Source organism: Cynocephalus volans, chromosome 4 (genome assembly GCF_027409185.1).
Source record: "Cynocephalus volans isolate mCynVol1 chromosome 4, mCynVol1.pri, whole genome shotgun sequence".
NCBI lineage: Eukaryota > Metazoa > Chordata > Mammalia > Dermoptera > Cynocephalidae > Cynocephalus > Cynocephalus volans.
In genome coordinates, this window is record NC_084463.1 from 68,533,503 (window position 1) to 68,553,363 (window position 19,861).

Sequence of the window (19,861 nt, forward strand, 5' to 3'; positions counted from 1 at the left end):
CTGGTAGACTTCCTGGGCGAGGCGGTGCTGAGCAGGGTCTTGAAGGCCCAGCTGATAGACGAGGGGTGCAGAAGACACACCCCAGCCCAGCACAGTGTGCACAGAGGGGGGAGACGTGCGGCCAGGGAGGCGGAGACTCGACAGAAACCACACACCCGGTGGGGTCGCCACTGCACGATCTAACAGCCTGGGCCAGAGCACACGGAACGGGGAGAAGTCCTGTACAGAAAGTGAAAGCTCAACAGAGATCACACACCCTGTGGTGCGTGATCCACCAGCCCAGCAGAGTACAAGCTGACCAGAAAGGTGGATCCCCGGAGAAGCCCAAGACCCGAGGCAACCACACACACAAGACACTAGAGGCCAACTGAGCAGTCACGGCGGGAGCCATACCAAATTGGCAACCACAGCAACATCCTAGTTAGTCATTAGTCTCAAACCAGTGGACTGTGAAACCCCCTGCCACAATGAATAAACACCAAAAAAAAGACACCAGAAATACAAAAAATCAAGAAAGTATACCACCAAAAGTTAATAAATCTCATACTCTAGATCCTATAGAACAAGAAGCCCTTGAAATAACTGACAAGGAATTTCGAGTGATAATTCTAAGGAAACTGAATGAGATACAAGAAAACTCAGCTAGACATCATGATGAAATGAGGAAAAGTATACAGGATCTGAAAGAGGAAATATACAAGGAAATCAATGTCCTGAAAAAAAATGTAGCAGAACTTGCTGAACTGAAGAAGTTATTCAGCGAAATAAAAAACACAACGGAGAGTTTAACCAGCAGGCTTGTCGAAGTTGAAGAGAGAACCTCTGAACTTGAAGATGGGCTGTTTGAAATAACACAAGCAGACAAAAAGAAAGAAAAAAGAATCAAGGACATGGAAGCAAATCTGAGAGAGATATCAGACAACCTCAAGCGCTCAAATATCCGAGTCATGGGTATTCCAGAAGGGGAGGAAAATGGAGATTCCATTGAAAACATATTCAACAAAATAGTGGCAGAAAACTTCCCAGGTATAGGAAAAATCACAGATCTTCAGATCCAGGAAGCTCAACGATCTCCAAATGTATTCAACCCAAAAAGGCCTTCTCCAAGACATGTCATAGTCAAATTGGCAAAACTCAGAGACAAAGAGAGAATCTTAAAAGCTGCAAGAGAGAAGCGTCAAATCACCTATAAGGGAGCCCCAATCAGGTTAACATCAGACTTTTCATCACAAACCCTAAAAGCTAGAAAGGAATGGGATGATATTTTCAAAATACTAAAAGACAAAGATTGCCAGCCAAGAATACTCTACCCTGCAAGGCTATCCTTCCGAAATGAGGGGCAAATAGTATATTTCTCAGACAAACAAAAACTGCGGGAGTTCACTACCACAAGACCACCCTTACAAGAAATCCTCAAGGGAGTACTGGGTTTGGTTCCTGAAAAATAACTACCACTGCCATAAAAACCTAAGAAAAATCTAAACCCGCTAGTACAATAAAAATGGCATTCATGAAGAGAAAACAAGCTAACAAAAACACTATCTACAACCTAAGGAACCAACAAACAAAGAAACCAAACAGTAAATCAGAAAGCAAGGAACAAAAGACACCTAAGACAACCAAACAACCAATAAAATGCTAGGAATAAATCAACACCTCTCAATAACAACTCTTAATGTTAAAGGCTTAAATTCCCCAATTAAAAGACACAGACTGGCTGACTGGATCAAAAAGCAGGACCCAACTATATGCTGCCTACAAGAGACCCACCTCACCCATAAAGATTCACACAGACTAAGAGTGAAAGGATGGAAAAAGATTTACCATGCAAACAGAAAAGAAAAACGAGCTGGAGTGGCTATTCTTATATCTGACAAAATAGACTTTAAACTAAAAACCATAAAAAGAGACAATGAGGGACACTACTTAATGATAAAAGGACTGATCCATCAAGAAGACATAACAATCATAAATATGTACGCACCCAATGTTGGAGCAGCCAGATTTATAAAACAAACTCTATTAGACCTAAAGAAGGTAATAGACACTAATACCATAATAGCAGGGGACCTGAACACTCCACTGTCAATATTAGACAGATCATCTAGGCAAAGAATCAGTAGAGAAACACAAGATCTAAACAAGACTCTAGACCAATTGGAATTGGCAGATATCTACAGAACATTCCACCCAACAACCTCAGAATATTCATTCTTCTCATCAGCACATGGATCATTCTCCAGGATAGATCACATATTAGGTCACAAATCAAGTCTCAATAAATTCAAAAAAATTGGAATTATCCCATGTATCTTCTCAGACCACAATGGATTAAAACTAGAAATTAATAACAAACAAAACTCTGGAAATTATACAAACACATGGAAATTAAACAGCATTCTACTTAATGACATATGGGTCCAAGAAGAAATCAAGCAGGAAATCAAAAAGTTTATTGAAACTAATGAAAACAATGATACATCATACCAAAACCTGTGGGATACTGCAAAAGCAGTATTGAGGGGAAAATTTATTGCATTAAATGCTCACTTCAGAAGAATGGAAAGATGGCAAGTGAACAACCTAACACTTCATCTTAAAGAACTAGAAAAACAAGAACAATCCAATCCTAAAGTTAGCAGACGGAAAGAAATCATTAAGATCAGAGCAGAACTGAATGAAATTGAAAACCAAAAAACAATTCAAAAGATCAACGAATCAAAAAGTTGGTTTTTTGAAAAGATAAATAAAATTGACAAACCATTAGCATGGCTAACAAAAAAAAGAAGAGAGAAGACTCAAATAACAAAAATTAGAAATGAAAAAGGCGATATTACAACTGATTCATCTGAAATACAAGGAATCATTCGAGACTACTATAAACAACTATACGCCAACAAATTTGAAAATCTGGAGGAAATGGATAAATTTCTGGACACACACAAGCTCCCAAAACTGAACCGTGAAGACGTAGAAAATTTGAACAGACCAATAACAATAAAGGAGATTGAAGCTGTTATCAGAAGGCTCCCAACAAAGAAAAGCCCAGGACCAGATGGATTCACAGCAGAATTTTACCAAACATTCAAAGAGGAATTGACACCGATTCTTTACAAACTATTCCAAAAGATTGAAACGGACGCAAATCTCCCAAACTCATTCTATGAAGCAAACATCATCCTGATACCAAAACCAGGTAAAGATATAACCAAAAAAGAAAACTACAGGCCGATATCCTTGATGAATATAGATGCAAAAATCCTCACTAAAATACTAGCAAACAGAATACAGCAACACATACGAAAAATTATTCATCACGATCAAGTGGGATTCATCCCAGGGATGCAAGGTTGGTTCAACATACGCAAATCAATAAATGTGATACACCATATTAATAAACTCAAACACAAGGACCATATGATCATCTCTATAGATGCTGAAAAAGCATTTGATAAAGTTCAGCACTCATTCATGACAAAGACCCTCTATAAGTTAGGTATAGAGGGAAAGTATCTCAACATAATTAAAGCCATATATGCCAAACCCACTGCCAATATCATCCTGAATGGGGAAAAGCTGAAAGCTTTTCCTTTAAGAACAGGCACTAGACAAGGATGCCCACTCTCACCACTTCTATTCAACATAGTGTTGGAAGTACTAGCCAGAGCAATCAGAGAAGAGAAGGAAATAAAGGGCATCCAGATTGGAAAAGATGAAGTCAAACTGTCCCTGTTTGCAGATGACATGATCCTATATATCGGACAGCCTAAAACCTCTACAAAAAAACTGTTGGAATTGATAAATGATTTCAGCACAGTAGCAGGATACAAAATCAACACACAAAAATCAGTAGCATTTCTTTTCTCCAATAGTGAACATGCAGAAGGAGAAATCAAGAAAGCCTGCCCATTTACAATAGCCACCAAAAAAATAAAATACTTAGGAATTGAGTTAACCAAGGATGTGAAAAATCTCTATAAGGAGAACTACAAACCACTGCTGAGAGAAATTAGAGAGGATACAAGAAGATGGAAAGATATTCCATGCTCTTGGATTGGAAGAATCAACATAGTGAAAATGTCCATACTACCCAAAGTGATATACAAATTCAATGCAATCCCCATCAAAATTCCAAAGACATTTTTCTCAGAAATGGAAAAAACTATTCAGACATTTATATGGAACAATAAAAGACCACGAATAGCCAAAGCAATGCTCAGCAAAAAAAATAAAGCTGGAGGCATAACACTACCTGACTTTAAGCTATACTACAAAGCTATAATAACCAAAACAGTATGGTACTGGCATAAAAACAGACACACTGACCAATGGAATAGAATAGAGAATCCAGAAATCAACCCACACACTTACTGCCATCTGATCTTTGACAAAGGCACCAAGCCTATTCAGTGGCGAAGGGACTGCCTCTTCAGCAAGTGGTGCTGGGATAACTGGATATCGATATGCAGGAGAATGAAACTAGATCCATACCTCTCACCGTATACTAAAATCAACTCAAAATGGATTAAGGATTTAAATATACACCCTGAGACAATAAAACTTCTTAAAGAAAACATAGGAGAAACACTTCAGGAAATAGGACTGGGCACAGACTTCATGAATACGACCCCAAAAGCACGGGCAACCAAAGGAAAAATAAACAAATGGGATTATATCAAACTAAAAAGCTTCTGCACAGCAAAAGAAACAATTAAAAGAGTTAAAAGACAACCAACAGAGTGGGAGAAAATATTTGCAAAATATACATCTGACAAAGGATTAATATCCAGAATATATAAGGAACTCAAACAACTTTACAAGAAGAAAACAAGCAACCCAATTAAAAAATGGGCAAAAGAGCTAAGTAGGCATTTCTCTAAGGAAGATATCCAAATGGCCAACAGACATATGAAAAAATGCTCAACATCACTCAGCATCCGGGAAATGCAAATCAAAACCACATTGAGATACCATCTAACCCCAGTTAGGATGGCTAAAATCCAAAAGACTGTGAACGATAAATGCTGGCGAGGCTGCGGAGAAAAAGGAACTCTCATACATTGTTGGTGGGACTGCAAAATGGTGCAGCCTCTATGGAAAATGGTATGGAGGTTCCTTAAACAATTGCAAATAGATCTACCATACGACCCAGCCATCCCACTGTTGGGAATATACCCAGAGGAATGGAAATCATCAAGTCGAAGGTATACCTGTTCCCCAATGTTCATCGCAGCACTCTTTACAATAGCCAAGAGTTGGAACCAGCCCAAATGCCCATCATCAGATGAGTGGATACGGAAAATGTGGTACATCTACACAATGGAATACTACTCAGCTATAAAAACGAATGAAATACTGCCATTTGCAACAACATGGATGGACCTTGAGAGAATTATATTAAGTGAAACAAGTCAGGCACAGAAAGAGAAATACCACATGTTCTCACTTATTGGAGGGAGCTAAAAATTAATATATAAATTCACACACACACATACACACACACACACAAACCGGGGGGGGGAAGAAGATATAACAACCACAAGTATTTGAAGTTGATACAACAAGCAAACAGAAAGGACATTGTCGGGGGGGAGGGGGGGAGGGAGAAGGGAGGGAGGTTTTGGTGATGGGAAGCAATAATCAGCTACAATGTATATCGACAAAATAAAATTTAAAAAAAAAAAATAAATAAAATAAATAAATAAATAAATAAATTTTGGGGTCTGCCTTTAAAAAAAAAAAAAAAAAAAAAAATAAGATGAACAAGTTCTGGGGATCTAATGTGCAGCATGGTGACTATAGTTAATGATACTGTATTGTTTTCTTGAGATTTGCTAAGAGAGTAGATCTTAAATGTCTTCACTGTACACACACACACACACACACACACACACACACACGTGTGCATACAATGGCAACTATGTGTAGTGATGGATGTGCTAATTAATTAACTGTGATAATCACTTCATAACATATACTTATATCAAATCATCATGTTCTACACCTTAAATATATGCAATTTTTATTTGTCAATTAAAAACATTTTTTAAAAGAATCTATCCATGCCTCTTCTACTTTGGGGTGGTTGCTGGCAATCCTTAGCATTCCTTGACCTGTGGCAGCAGATCTTCAAGCTCTGCTTCAGTTCTCACATGGTCTTCTTCAGTATCTGTTTCTGTGTCTGTGTCCAAATTTCCTTCTTCTTATAAGGATACGAGTCACTGGATTAGAACCCATACTAATCCAGTATGACCTCATCTTAATGTGACTACATCAGCAATGACCCTGCTTCCAAATAAAGTAACATTCACAGGTACCAGAGGTTAAGACACCAACATATCTTTATATTTTTTTTGGAGAGTGGGGAGGGAACACAGCTCTATGTACTACAATTAAGAATGCCAATATTAGACGTAGAAAGAGAAAGAGAAAGCAGAGGAGATATGGCTAGTAGATAAAGAAGGCAGTCACCATAATACTTTGATGAGGACATAATTTCATCTTATATTTTAGAGTAATTCCTATGAAATTTAATAAATAGTTTAAAGTTGATTTAATAAAAGTAAGGTTATCACATCCCAATTTGCTTTAAAATAGTTCAGAACTTCCTGATGCAATTTTTTATTTATTGTTTTACTTAATCTGATATTGCAAATGTAAAACTACATTCAGGTATAGCTTGACTACATACACACAGTACATAGACACTGAAAGGAAAACCAAGGGACATAAGGTTATCAAAGAAACTATTCTGGAATCTCACTTCAGAATTTAAAACATCATGCTCTTCATAGAATTTAAAACATCCCTCAACTTACATACAACAAGCTGTGATCTCCTCCACTTGCACTATAAAATAATTATGTTGTCACCGAATTCTCTTGGGAATGGCTGATTTAACATGGCTTACATCATTTTGATTTTTTTCTTTTTTTTCTTTTTATTTCTTTTCATTTGTTTTTCATTTTTATCCTCTTTTTTTATTTTGATTTTTGCTAATTGCACCACTCCTTTCTAAGAAAAAAATCTACATATATTTAGTACTATCTCTATTTTTGTTTTTTCTTTATTTTCATTTTTAAAATTTTTTAGAAGATCTCATTTTTCTTTTTTTCTTTTCTTTTTTTTTGTAGCTGGCTGGTATGAGAATCTGAACCCATGACTTTGGTGTTATAAGGCTGCACTCTACCCAACTGAGCAAATCGGCCAGTGTCATTTTTCATAATTAAAGTAAATAAAATAATAAAGGAAATGCCTCAACCATTCTTGCTTTGTAAATACCTCATAGAATTGGCATGGGTAGCTCACCTTTCACCTCACAATTATGTAAAGAAGGTATAGCATATATCATTAATCCCATTTTAGAAGTAAGCTTCAGAGACATGTCACAGAAAGAGCTGAGACCACGGTCTCAGGTTTAGGGTGATGCTACCGCACTACTAGGTCAAAATGGATCCTCTTTTATTGTCATCAAAGTTTCTCTCTATATCACATTGACCAGCACCTGCTCCTCATGGGGAAATGATTAATATTACCTAGTGAATGCTATGCTTGACAAATTTAAAGGTCTTGATAATAATAAGGTTATAGAATATTTGAACACACTGATGTATGTGGAAGCTTGTACCCCAAATAGAAGATGCACATTCATTTCACACACACGTGACATTTGCATTTTTTAAAATAAGTGAAGAATAAGCTAACTATACTGATCTGACCACCTACATTGTACACAACTATTGAAAATCAACATTGTACCCCACATGTATGTATAATAAATTATCTTTAAAAAAAAGTGTATACTCAACCACAGAACAAATTCTCAAGAAATACTAAAGAATGTGTGTCAGGAAATCATGTTGCCTGAACAAAAGGCTATAAAATTGGAAATCAAAAACAAAAAGATAACCTTCAAATACAAATTTTAGAGCACCTTTTTGAAAAATTTGTATATAAAGAAAGCAGAATGGAAATTAACCTTTAGAATTAAATGACAATGTTAACAACGAACATCAAGATTTGGGGAAGGCAATTAAAGTAATAAAGGAAAAATGCCACCTTAAATATTAGAATACAAGAAATGAATGGAAGGCAATTAGTTGTCAGAATATGAATAACAGATTAAAACCAAAAAAAGTAGAAGGCAGAAAATAATAAAAGTAGACAATTATTCTATTTTTCCATCTATCCATCTCCTTTTTCAGGATACTGGAATATCAAGAATAAGAACTGAGTCAAACAACAAGGAGCCTGAGATTTCTTTGCAGGAGCACAGGATTTCCAAAAACGCCTATTTCCATATAATTAGGAAGAAGAAACTTCAGTCAGTGAAACCGAGTGGCATAATTAAATGCTTTTTTTTTCAGGATGGTGTAGGTTTTCCTTAAAAAGCCAATTATAACTGTACTTTCAAAATGTAAAACTATCTAGGGATAGGAATGTAAAATTAAAATAACCTTTCAGATCACATCTAAAATGTAAAATACATGGAAGGAAGTGAAATTTATATTGACTTTTGACACTTTCTAAGACTTGTGAGGAAATATCCAGATCCTCAATTACTCTATATTTTCTGGCCCTACATAAGTGACAAAAGACACCAGATGCAAGTCTTTCTTGCTTCAGAACACATCACCCCCGAGGCAGGCATACTCACTAATGGTGCTCATGATTTCAAGTAGGCAATGGGAAAGAAAATTAAAATCTAGGTTCCAACTCCATTGCAAGTAAATAGTATATCACAGCACAACTGCTCAACCACACAGAACCTAGCAAACTCTGGCAATTAGCAAAACAAAATAGATGAAGCAGACAAAACAGCTGTTACAGCATCTATTAGCTAAAGCTGATACATTTTAATCTGAAGAGAATTTTTTAGTTCTTTATGTAAATCTCTCTATTCCTATTTGATGTACTATCCGAATACATTCTCTTCCGTATGCTGCCTTATCACTTTATATGCACTTCTAAAATCAATTAATTTATACTATTTTAATTATCTGTTATGATCCTGCTTCCCCACTAGGCTGCCTCCAGCATCAATTAAAACACCTGATATTAATTCTTCATTATAAGTCTGTGCCTCACAAGACTATAAGCCCCAGGAGGGAGAAATATTGCCTATTGAGCCGCTACTCTCTCAGCACTGTACACAGCCCATGACCATTGTAAGCACTTGCTGTGGACCGAATGTCCCCCCAAAACTCACTGACACTTAAGCCCCACTGTAACTGGTAGGAGGGTGGGAAATCCTATCATAATGATTGAAAGATGAGGCCTTGAAGAGGTGATTGGGTTGTGAGGACGATGCCCTTGTAAATGGATTGATCCATTAGTGGAATCATGGCCCTGGTTATAATGGCTTTAGAAGGAAAGCAAGCGAGAAGCTCTCTCTCTTGCTCAGCCATTTCACCATGTGATACCCTGTGTCGCTATAAAAGTCACCACCAAGAAAGCCCTCACCAGATGTGCCCCTTGGACTGTGGACTTCCCAGGCTGTGAACTGCAGGAAATAAATTTCATTTTCTTATAAATTACCCAGTTTCAAGTATTCTTTATAAACAACAGAAACAGACTAATATAGCACTCAAGTTTGTTGAAAAAGAAAGTGAGGGAGAAAAGGAAGAAAGGAAGAAAGGAGACATAGGAAGTAGTAAATTAGGAAAGGGAAAGCAGTTAGGGTTAAAGGCTGTTAAAGAAAAATAATGGGAGGCATTGTTTTGAACTGAGCTTCTGCACTAGGCCGCAACAAACCAGACTAAACCAAAATAGAGTCACTCACACTAAATGCAGATAGATGCCAAAACAGAACAGTTTTTCCTGAAAACTGTAGATTCTAGTTTACCTGGGTCAGTGTAATAAGGAAGTGCCCTGTGCTTTGATCCTTACACAAAAGTTACCTGATATAACTTGATGTTAACCAGTCAGCTTTTTTTTTTCTATTGTTCTATTTCCTTGTTGTTTCCATCTTACAAAACCCACTGTTCTTCTACTGCTCAGTGAGAACTCTCATTGTATTTTATAAACTGGAGGCTGCCCTGATTCATAAACTGCAAATAAAAGCAGTTAGATCTATAATTAAATTTGCTGTGATTTTTGTCTTTTGACAAGGTAAATAGCCTAGTAGAAGCAAAAAAAATGGTGATCTGCAGCCTTACATCAAGAGAAAAGTAAAAAAAAAAAATAGAGAAGATAAAAATAATGATTCTGAAATCACAGCATTGGATCGTCTAGGATTTCTGTTTGATTAGTTTAGAATAAGGGAAACAAGTGGACACATTACAACTGTCCCTATTAAAAATCATGCTCAGAATGTGGAAGAAATTGCATTTCTGATAGCATGCAACGTGAAAAATCCATATTCACATGAGTTAACTATTTTTTCTCTCTCTCTCTAAAACTTCACCCCCAAAGGACTTCACTTCAGATACGTGGGAAACATTATTCATAATGCAGCCTATTTTCTCCAGCCTATTTGCTCTGGATGTCTCCAGATAACTGTTATAATAAAGCAGACAAATGTCCTTTAAGATTAAAAAGACCTCAATAAGAATTGAAGAATTTGTGGGACATTAGGGAGGGATAGGAAAGGATAGGATTTATATCCATAATCCATAATTGTATACCAGCTGTTCCATTTTCTTTCAAGTGCCCTTTGTGCTTAGAAATAAATAAATATGTGGGATAGATAGAAACCTTATCCCTGTCTTAAAAATTGCTTAAAATGACAGATGGGTTCATGGGAATGACATTCTGCTCAACAACACTTGATAACGGATATTGATATTTATGACCATGTGACTGCACAGAGCCACATAGCAGGCCCTATCCTGCATGTCTTGTGCTAAATCACAAGACTCAGCTCAGTGAACACTTGAGCTGTGAAGATGACCGGCAGCTTCTTGCTCAGAATGAGTTTCATGAAGAATTATTTACTAAACTCACAGAGCCAGCATATGACACCAAATCACCAGTGGTTTGCATATCTTAGTTATTAGCTTAGGAGAATTTTTTTTTTTTTGCTTGTTTTCTATTTTTTATTGAAACAATTTATTGTATATATTTGTGGAGTACAGCATTGAATATCAATACCTGTGTGCAGGAGTTTTTGAAATGTTTCACTTTAGTGCTTGGGGGGAGCAATATTTATAGCATAAAATATATTATTTTACTGTCACTTGACAAAGATAGTATGCAAGAAAAGTTGCTAGAACTGCAGAGAAACATTTGTCAGATTTAAAAGGTGCCAGATGACTAATATGAGAAAGAATGCCTTGCATTATCCAGTACCCTTTCCACACGTGATAGTGGTCCCTTATTGAAAACCAATCATGTGCTAGGCTCTGTGCAAAGGTTAAGTGATTTGCTCAAAATGGCAAAGCCTGTAAATGTGAGAGGCAGGATCTGAATCCAAGTTTGTCTGATAATATATATTTTTTAATATATACCCAACTGTTATTTTACTTTATTCTTATAACAACCCTAGAATTAAGCAGAGCAATTATTGTTGTGCATTCACTCATTCATTCAGCCAACCACTCATTCATCCTTCATTCAACAAACATTTACTGAGCACCTGGTGTATGCCAGTCATATGTGATTGGATACACAGACTGAGTTCCAGAGAAGCTGTCTTCTGAATAAGATTCTTGCTTTCATTCTTTCTATTGTTTGTATTTTTCCAAATATCCTATGTTGACTATATCCAGTCTAGGATACACAATTTAATTATTCAGGCGTCTGTATTGCCATAGAATGTCTTCAGGGAAGACACAATGCTTTGTAATTCATCAGCCTGAATAATGGCAGGCCTCGGTAATTAGGAGCAGTAGACTGAGGCCGCATACAAATGGTGCTTCCAGTCTTACTACATACAACATGGGATTGAATATGGTTCGTGAATTTGTATAGATAGAAAGTACCCTGGTGACAGCAACACCTGAAAACATAAAAAGCTGCTTCCTTCTGCACAACTTCCCAGTGGATAGGTTGTTTCTTGATTTATTCTAAACAGCTCTCTTTTTTAGGAAGCTGATTAATGTCATAAGTCTATAGAATATAACAATGAGTCAAAAGCAGTACTGAGTGTTTAGTTAGCCCTATGCAAAGTTCTGTAAAGTAAAAAATAAATATTAAGCCAGTTCTGAGTGACAAGGAGTTTCATGCTCTAACAACCTTAATTATAAATGGCTGAAGTAAGTGTTTGGGGAAGAAAGAACATTAATTGGCCAGGAAAACATCAGCATTAACAAAAATGTTCACGGGGTCTACCAGAAGTCAGGGCTATTGAGGCTGGAGAATATTGAGTCAGAGAATAGGTATAGATTTAATAAACTCAAAGAAAAAAATTAGGCATTTTTAATTTGAAGAGAAGGAATTTGCTCCTTGAGATGGTGTCAACATCAAAGCCACAGCTAGATATCCTGGGAGAGAGGAATGACAAAGTCTGTCTTTCCCTGCAAGGGAGAAACCTGGGTTGCAAACATTCTTCACAACTGCTCACCTTCTGAAGTGTTTGAAAATCTGTATTTCCAGCTTTCCATCTTATTTATGCTAATGTGACATTTCACAGCTGTCTTTATTCATTTATGTCACCTGGTTGGCCTTTATAGTCATTAGAGTTTGCAATCCCTAGCTTGGACATTAGCAATAAAGATGGTACAGCAAGATTGTTATTAGTTGGTGTCAGTTGGTGAAAGCTGGCAACTTTCAGCTCTGAAATATAGGAAGGCTTTTAATGTTTGTTAAGTCCTGAATGTTTGTGTCCCCTCAAAATTCATGTGCTAAAACCTAATCATTAAAGTCATGATATTAGGAAGTGGGGCATTTGGAGGCTCTGCTATCATGAATGGAATTAGTGCCCTTATAAAATAAAAGCGATCCCAGACAGCTAGCTCACTCCTTCCACCATGTGAGGACACAGCAAAAAGGAGATATCTATGAACCAGAAAGCAGGCCCACCAGACACTGAATCTGTCAGTGCCTTGATCTTAGGCTTCCCAGCCTCCAGAACACTGAGAAGTAATTTCTTGCTGTCTATAAGCTACCCAGTTTGTGGCATTTTGTTACAGCAGCCCGAACAGATTTAGACAACGCTTCTCTGGGGCAAGAGCACTCAGAATCCAGAATATGGGCCCTGGCTGTCCTATGCTCTGGATGAGGAGGTAGGAAATTACCTTTTCATTCTTTGGTTGATGAGTCCAAAATACCATATTTCATACATCAAATTACTAAATATGACTCTACCACCACTCCATCTCTTGTACACCTCTAATATACACTACTATGTCCTCTTCTGATATGAAAATACCCCCCTCCAACCTGCATATTCCCTGCATGTGAACCTACACCTGATCCCAGACATTGGTGCTCGGCTCCAGCGGTAATAATAAATAATGCCCACTCAGAGATGTTGAGAGAATTAAATAAAAATCATATATTTGGGTTCTGCCTTTGCCATCGCTTAACCACCCCATGGCTGTTCTTATTTCAATTGCTACAGCCCATCTGTTCAGATTTTTCAGAGTACAGTAAATTGTCTGAGAAACCAGATGGATAATTAAGGCTAAAGAACAGAATAGGGGCTATTAAGCATCCCCTGGATAGATCTCCAAACTCTGTCCTTGGAAAACTGGAGGAGAAAAGGGTACACATTTGTTGTCTAGAGTCATCCCTTTGGAAACCTGAAGAAAGTAAATTCAAGTCACAAGCCTGAGTTTTGAGGGCAGAACCTAGCAGAGCTCAAGGAGATTTGCATTAAACTTTAATCTCTGCTGACTGACATCAACAAAGATACAACCCACCTCTTCAGATTGTATAACAATGAGAAACCAGGTGGGAGTTGTCAAAGAAATAGGATTTGACTTGCTGCTGTGGAAGAAATTAATCAACCTAACTATATCTTAGAAAAAGAAAGTGAAAAGGTGAGCCTGTGTCTAACTTCCTTTAAACTTCCAAAAGATTGCTAATGAAATACAGGGCAATTTCAATTTATTGGAAATCAAACAAGGCTAAACAATTAAAAATTCATTTATATCAGTTTCTATGCTAACACTTTCACTTTGGTTTTGTATGAAGAAATGCCCCTTCCCCTTTTCAAAGCTAATTTCCTCACCAATACCTGATCCCATTTTTCTCATCTTGTCGTTAGACTCATTCCATCAATATTTCTTTCTCTCACCTCCTACGTTCTTTTTCCCTCTCCTTTTCCCTCTCTCTCGATATGTGTCTTTCTCAGCTTCTCCATATAAACCAGCTAAAACCTTCTCATAAATTATAACAAAATACATACATAAATACATTTTGAGTGCTCTGAGACAGTCAAAATTATAAGTAAATAAGGAAATACAGACATAAATACCACTTCTCGCTCTTCTTCTTCCTATGGCCACGCCACTTGGAAAAACAGTCTACTCATGACCTCCAGCTCCTCCTTTCATATTCATTCACCCAACATACCACTGAAGTTACTCTTGCTGAGGACACCAATTCATTTTACTCATTTATACTGTTACTAATTAATATGAATTCAATTTTATTCTTTTTTTACTTAACATCTTCACATAAACGAAAACTTCCTCATTGAAACTCTACCTTCTTTTTAAGTCCATTGTGCTATGACATCTGGGTTTTTCTCCTACTACTTCTTTGCTGGCAAGGGGATCCAAACCCTTGACCTTGGTGTTATCAGCACCACACTCTAACTGACTGAAATAACCGGCCAGCCCTCTTACCTCTTTTTAATTTTCTCAGTATTCACAGTTGTATTCTTTTCCTTTATCCTCCCCCATAAATGTTGGTGGTGCCCAATATTCTGTCCTGTACCAACTTTTTGCTTTAATAATATCCCTGGGAAATCTCATCTATGTGCAGGAACTTAACTATTACTTCCACCCTGATGACCTTCAAATTATATACATTTCTCCACCACAAATCTCTTTCCTGATATTCAGAACTAATATCCAACTACTCATGTGTGTCATCCTTGAGACACTTCAATTCAATATAGGTAGAAATGGAATTAAACCTACCTTTCCTCTTACGATTCCTAAGCTGAGTATTGGCATGACCAACTGACAACCAATCATCTAGGCAAGGAAGCCAGGTGTCATTTTAGATTTCTCTATCTCCTTTGTATCACATTGATCACTACATTTTTCCAAGCCTATTTTCTAAAAAATGTGTTACATCAGTCCATGAAGATTGCTTGGTTAGAATGTGGAACTTCTAACAGATAGTCCTGGCTTCAATTTATCCCAGTTTACTCCAATTTATCTTCAATGCCACTGCCAGAGATTATTCCATCATGTTACTTTCCTACTTTAAACTTTATAATTTCTTTAAGGTTAAAGTCTTTAGCATCGTTCCTTTGGCCCTTTGTGATCTGGCTTCTGGTTACCTCTCAACTTCATTACCTGCCTTTTCTTTACTGGCAATTTGGAGCTTGGAAAGTTTTGGAATTGCGTGGCTTCATTTCTTTACCCAAACTCCTGACCATCATCTATCTCCACTCTCTTTTCTACATAAAAAACAAATTTATTCTTTCTTCTCTCTTTTTAGATGCTTTCCTCGAAAAAACAAAACAAAACAACAACAACAACAACAACAAAAAAAAAACGATGACCGATAAGGGGATCTTAACCCTTGACTTGGTGTTGTCAGCACCACACTCTCCCAAGTGAGCATGGGCTGGCCCTCTTCGATGCGTTCCTTGACTATCTCCTTTCTGTCCTTAACTCACTACTGCTGGAAGGTTGAGCACTACCTCTTTTGCATCCCAATCCTGTGTCCATGCCCCATGAAATCACCAATTCCACCGAATTTGCAAAGTACATACCTAGGTGTCTGACTGCCTTTTTAAACTAAGATCCCTGAGGGGGAAGCATTATGTTTTGTCTTTGAATTTCTAGCACCTAGCCTAGTACCTGACACCCAGCAGGAGGTTAATAAATGTTTGCGAAATAAATGGATAATTTCAATATACAAATATGCAAGAAGAGATTAACAAAATGCTATGAGCCAGGGAAATAAGAATAAATTGGCACTTACAGTTTAGTGATACAAGTAAAGTAGGTGAATTATATAAAAGGAAAATACAACTTATGGAAAAAAATTGTTGGGTATATTGTCACTGGTATGACTTAATAGAGTGAATTAGAATAAGTGTGCTATTGTTATAATCATTACAAATATCTAGATTTGCATAACAGATAAGACAGGTAGCAATTATCTGCTTCTCACAAAGATTATTTATTTTGTTAGTGGATTTACCATAGGACCTCTTGAAGGTCTATAAAATAAGGCAATATGCTCTATAAAATAAGGCAATTTATAGCAAGTCTTTTACATGTGGATTTATAAGTGAGGTGCACCACCCCTGATCTTCCTGTAGGCTAAGCTCTTTTATTTTATCTCCCATGGGACATTCAAGACTGAGTGCCAAATAACTTCTCAACAGGCTCCAAAAGTAAAACTTAGGTCAGTTCAAAATTAAAGGACATAAGGCAAGAGGCCATATAGGAAATTACTTTCCAGGATTTATGAGCTGGCATGCTGAACACATAAAGCCAACATCCATACAATGTTGAAGCTGTCCCTTCATACAGGTTTCAATCTGAATTATATAATTTTTTGAGCATATTTCATTCATTAACTAAATAAATATTTATGAAAGTGATTCAACTGTGGACAAAATATACATGGTACCTGCCATCACAAACTTACAGTCCAGTGAGAAAGAAAATTAAATAGTAATTACAGTAAATAATAATATATACTGTACTAGAGGATGTATAAGGTACTATTTGAGCACCTAGGAGGGGCACTTAACCTATCTGGGGGAAGGTCACAGGAGATTTTCCAGGAAGAAATAATGCCCTAAGCTGAGACATGGGGGATTCATTCACATATTCAACTATGTTTACTGAGTAGCTGCTATGTGGCAGGTAGTAATAGAAAAATTGACAAAGTCTTTGCCGTCATGATCTTATATTTCAGCGTGGTAAAGACAAATAATACATACATAAAAACATGACATGGCATTAAGAAAATCAAAGCAGAGTAAGAGGAATAGAGTAATGAGGAGTTTCTCTTTTTAGTTGGGATAGCTAAAGGAAGTTCACTCTGATGTAATGACATGTGAAAAGAAACCTGAAGGATAAGTGGAAGAAAGCCGTGCACCTATCTTAGAATAGAGGGGAGCACTGCAGGAAAAGCAAACCGTATGAAGGCAGGCTTAGACGGAAAAAAAAAAAAAGAAAAAGAAAAAGAAAAAACTATGGCTTTTTTGAGGATCTAAAACTACAGTATGGCCGAAATGTATACTGTAGGAGCAGAGTCAATGAGAAAAAAATGAAGTATATGGATATTCATTGATTGTGTAGCTAGCATTCATTCCCCCAGTTCCCATACTCTCACCTTTCAAGAAGTACATACATTTTCCCGTTTTTGTTTTTTGTGTTTTTCTAATTAGCAAAGACATTAATTTTGATAAATTCGTACTCTCAACTCAATATTTACACTAAAAGTGAACTTTATAGAAATTTTAGAGTAGGACATTTCAGTATTTTCAGTTTGGACACTGACTTGAGGTTATACTTACCACCGTTTTCTCACAACCTGCAGGCATCTCAGACTCAAACCCCAAAAAGCTTATTTTCATTACCCCAACCAACAACTCTTTTTTTTTTTAATTGTATTTTATTTTGTCAATATACAACATAGTTGATTATTGTGGCCAATTACCAAAACCTCCCTCCCAACAATGTCCTTTCTGTTCACTTGTCATATCAACTTCAAGGAATTGTAATTGTTGTGTCTTCTTCCCTCCATCCCAGGTTATTTGTGTATTTATTTATTTATTTTTAGCTCTCACAAATAAGTGAGAACATGTGATATTTCTTTCTGTGCCTGACTCATGTCACTTAATATAATTTTCTCTAGGTCCATCCATGTTGTTGCAATGGCAGTATTTCATGTTTTTTTTATAGCAGAGTAGTATTCCATTGTGCAGATATACCACTTTTCCAAATCCACTCATCTGATGATGGACATTTGGGCTAGTTCCAACTCTTGGCTATTGTAAAGAGGGCTGTGATGAACACTGGGGAACAGGTATACCTTCGACTTCATGATTTCCATTCCTCTGGGTATATTCCCAGCAGTGGGATAGCTGGGTCATATGGTAGATCTATCTGCAATTGCTTGAGGAACCTCCATACCATTTTCCATAGAGGCTGCACCATTTTGCAGTCCCACCAACAATGTATGAGAGTTCCTTTTTCTCCGCAATCTCGCCAGCATTTATCGTTCAGAGTCTTTTGGATTTTAGCCATCCTAACTGGGGTTAGATGGTATCTCAATGTGGTTTTGATTTGCATTTCCCGGATGCTGAGTGATGTTGAGCATTTTTTCATATGTCTGTTGGCCATTTGGATATCTTCCTTTGAGAAATGCATATTTAGCTCTTTTGCCCATTTTTTAATTGGGTTGCTTGGTTTTTTTTCTTGTAAATTTGTTTGAGTTCCTTGTATATTCTGGATATTAACCCTTGGTCAGATGTATATTTTTCAAATATTTTCTCCCACTCTATTGGTTGTCTTTTAACTCTGTTAATTGTTTCTTTTGCTGTGCAGAAGCTTTTTAGTTTGCTATAATCCCATTTGTATATTTTTCCTTTGGTTGCTTGTGCTTTTGGGGTTGTATTCATGAAGTCTGTGCCCAGTCCTACTTCCTGAAGTGTCTCTCCTATGTTTTCTTTAAGAAGTTTTATTGTTTCAGGATGTATATTTAATTTTTTAATCCATTTTGAGTTGATTTTAGTATATGGTGAGAGGTATGGGTCTAGTTTCATTTTCCTGCATCCAACCAGTAGTTTCACCAGTTCATAACATGTTTCTACTCTCCAAAAAAAAAAAAAAGAGAGAGAGATTTTTCCTTAAAGAACTATCTTTTCCCATTTTGTGGCATCCAGGAGGTGTGGTGGAATCAACACATATGTGAGCCAGTCAGAAAAAACTAATTCCCCCAGCCAATGCAATGTGTTCAGGTTGGTCCCAGCACAACAGAGGTTGTTGTTTCATTGTTGTGGGGAATCAATGTCCTCAGGATCCCCTAGCTATAAATGAGAAACAATGTCCTCATGTTTCTTTTAGCTCCCGTCTTGCTACCATCAAGAGAGCAAGCCTCTGGTAACCACCTCCCAGAGGCTGGGAAGGGGGGTGGACGGGGATACACAATTTCAGTTAGGCAAGCATAAGCTTTAATGGCCTGTTGCACAAATGGTGATTATAATAAATAATAATGCATTATATAAAAGAGTAGATTTTACATGTTTTCACCACAAAAAAAAAAAAGCATGTGAGGTGATAGATATGTTGATTAGCATGATTTGATCATTCTACAATGTAAACATATATCAAAATATCACACCATACCCCATAAATATATATACTAATTATTATTTGTCAATTAAAAGGTTTAAATGAAAGAAAGTCTGAGGATGAGGTAGGTATGCAGGGAAATCAGAGAAATAGGGCCAGATTTTGATCGAATTTCTGTATTTACAGTAATATGAGTAAATGAATCACAGTATTAATTAAGTCAGTGTAAGCTGAAGTTTCTGATAATTGTAACTATAAACATCCTAAATAAGAGAAAAAATAATGAAGAACCAGATCATGAAGGTCCCTTTAAACACATGAAGGTATTTGGACTTAAAGTGACTAGGAAGCCACTGAAAAGTGTTATACAGAGATGTAGCATGGTTGTTGACTTTGACCTTCACCAAAAGGTAAATGATAATCTGAATTTTGTCGTTTGTTTTAGTATTTACTAAAAGAACTCTGTAAGTGAATTCATAACA